The sequence below is a fragment of the Arachis ipaensis genome, chromosome B07 (genome assembly GCF_000816755.2).
Source record: "Arachis ipaensis cultivar K30076 chromosome B07, Araip1.1, whole genome shotgun sequence".
Taxonomy (NCBI): Eukaryota; Viridiplantae; Streptophyta; class Magnoliopsida; order Fabales; family Fabaceae; genus Arachis; species Arachis ipaensis.
The window spans coordinates 119,229,716-119,232,901 of record NC_029791.2 but is presented as its reverse complement, the minus strand read 5'-3'; the positions used below and the strand labels follow the sequence as shown (position 1 = coordinate 119,232,901).

General features: G+C 34.9%; 1 long non-coding RNA gene across 1 annotated transcript; it reads right to left on the bottom strand.

The window, feature by feature from the left end:
• LOC110264739 lies at positions 213-1,097 on the bottom strand. Its single transcript, XR_002350909.1, has 3 exons — positions 961-1,097; positions 809-863; positions 213-729 (listed from the first exon to the last, which is right to left on the bottom strand). It is a non-coding gene; the product is annotated as an uncharacterized LOC110264739 (long non-coding RNA).

The following is a 3,186-nucleotide window of genomic DNA, read 5'->3' as shown; positions in this document are numbered from 1 at the left end:
ACCAACTTTCAACGATTATATCTTTTTCTACAAAATTCAGATTTCAACAAAATTTAAAATATTTTAAAGCTTTTTGAATTATCTTTAATTTGATATAAAAATCATTCAATTTCAAAAATCTTAGCTCAAGATATGATCCGTCGAATTTAGCCAAAAATCCATTTTTACCAAAAATTTCTAAACCTCAATCTTACCAAACTTTCAATCCAAAATTGCTTATTCCACTTTCAAAACAGTCCTAATATACCTAAACCATATGCATATACTCTCAAATCATTCCTCAACCTATTAATATACAATTTCACCCATTTCCATCCAAAATTCCCACTTTCAAGCCTCCAATTCTCAATTATTACAAGTCAAAGCATCATTTTATTATTCTCATTATTTATCAACATCAATACACTTCATAAATCATTATCAATATCCAAATTCATCATTTTCAATCTCACATCATAAATTAACTTCAACATTCATCAAAATCATACCTTCATCAAAATCATCATATATCAATATTCATTACCAACCAATTCAATCCTATCCTAAGGTCTACTAGCCTAAGTATCCAGAAATATTGTATATTACATAGAGAAAACCGAAACCATACCTTGGACGATTCCCAATATGTGCTAAATCACCAAATTGACCTCAACCAAGCTTCCACAAGTTCTCAAACTCAATCAAACCACCAATCAATCTCCAACAAGCATCAACAATCAATAGTCCAAGCTATACACATTAATGTACCACAAATTAATACCTAGGGTTCTGAATTATTCAATTTTACAAGGGATAAGGGTGAGCTTACCTTACCCACAGCTGATTAAGACAAAATCCACTAAGTACCTGGTGCTAGATTGTACCTAATTAATCAAAATTACAAGAACCACTCATTCACCATAGCCAAAACCGAATCTGTTATAGAAGGAAGAACTGGACAAGAAATTGGAAGTTTCTTACCACTTTATTCAGATGAAATCAAAGAGCTTGACAAGAGTTTCGCGTGGAAACTGACGGCACGCAAATCGGAGCTTCGGAGAGTGAGATATGGCTCCAAGAAGATGATGAATAGTGAATTTTTGGAACCCTACCTCTCTTTTCTCTTTTCACGTTGCTGCTGGTTGTGTTGTATTAAAGTGGCTGAAATGGCCACTTAGTGGACTTATATAGTGTTGGGCTTAGGTCCAATTTGGGTCCGGTCCAACCCGTTAGTGTTTTTGGCCCGTTTGGCCCAATTTCGGGTCAAACCTTTAAAATTAGTGCCCGGTTTTCAACTTTAATTATTTTCGTAAGTTTTTCTACTGTTTTTACTGCTCGTACACAGTACCGGGCAGACTTAAACCGGTTCGACCGATTTATCTGCCGATTCGCAGTCTTACGTAGTTTTTCGTAAAAAGTACATTTTCCAACTCAGAAAAATCTACTCAGTCCAAAAATCATAATTAAATTTTCTAATTAATATTCTAAAATTTTGAACCTAATTCGAGTAATTAAATTATTATTATTTAACGTTAATTAGTCAGTTAATTAATTCGCGGTTCTTACACTTTGTACAAGACGGAGTTATTGTAGAAGAAGGTTCTGCCGGTCTATCGGTCGCCATTGGTCGAGGTTAGTATATCTCTTCTCTATTATGATGTGGATGGTATAGTTGATCATCGTTGCAATTGTTCAAATGTGTTTACCTCGTGTAGCTGTTTCTGGTAGTAGAAATTAGTTGTTGAAGAAAGTGTTTTTAGGTTCTTCGTTATTATGAAAATTGGTTACTGATAACTGATGTAATGCATGCATATATGAGCTTAACAATAAAATGATTCAATATTTTGTGGTAAATACACTTTATGCATGGATTAATCTGGTTATCACAATTAAAAAAATCAAAGTTTGAGCAGTTGGTGTTTAGTATGTAATTGCTCTGTATAAGTTTGTTTTCTGATTTTGACATTTTATTCCATCTTTATGAATTGCAGATGACTGATTGGGTTATCCATGTCTTTCAACATGGGGAGAACTTTGTCAAAGATAACAAGGATGAACCTCTTTACATTAATGAGAATTTAAAGAGATTTTCTCCATTGGATCTTGACCTAGTGAATTATTTTGATTTGAAGAAAATGTTTGAAGAGCTTGGCTACCCTGCATACAAGAAGATGTATTGGTATGATCCAACAGCTCCTAGTTATGAAGCAGGCCTACATCCTATATATGGAGAAAAGGAAATTAGAAAGATGTGTGACAAGAAGAGGGAGGACAGAGAGACGGATGAATTTTGTATGTTCTTTGGTCATCCAATTAGGGAAGATGTTGATTTTGAGGAAGAAGATAACATGAATCCGGAAGACATTGATGAGGACAGCGAGGCTGAGGTCTTTTCTGATGAACTAATTTCTGATAATGATAGCAATGAAAGTGCTGAAGACAAGGAGTATAAACCAACACCTCCAAACTTTGAGGATGACACCGATGATAGCTATGAAGATGAAGGACTAATGAAGAAAACAAAGAACAAAGGTGGCAAAAGAGATAAGAAAGGTAAGAAGAAAGCTGTTGAAAAGATGGATAATGTAAGGAAGAAATCTGAGCCTAAACACACTACTAGGCCCAATACTACTGCTGGGCATACTCCTACTGCTGGTGGGTCAAAATTTGGTGTTGGATAGGGTATAGCAGAGGAAGAGAGTGACATCTTTAGTGATGAGTTTGATGGTTTAGGGTTTGAGTCAGAGGGGTTTGATACACCTCAATCATCAAACAATGAGGGAGATGGTTTTGACTGGCACTAATTCAATGAAAAAGCACACTTTGGTTGTAACACCCTACCACACAGAGCTTTACACCTAGGAGGTAAACCATAGGTGGCAAGATGCTACGACCTCTAAAAATAAAAATACTAAGGTAATATAATTGAAGGAAGTTGTAACAAGGAACCTTGAAAAAGAAGTTAATCAAAAACAAAACAGAAAACGCATCACTCACGAAAGATTAAGCAGAAAGGTAGACAAGATAGAATGGAAAGGATAATATATATATATATATAAGATCAGAGTTCCAAAAATATAAATAACAAGATCTAGGCTCGGCCTATGAAGCAAAGGCCGACCAGAGTATACATATACATATATATAACCCAAAAGTGACCAAGTATAAAACAAAACACCTATTTCTCCAAGTCAACCTCTAAGAGGG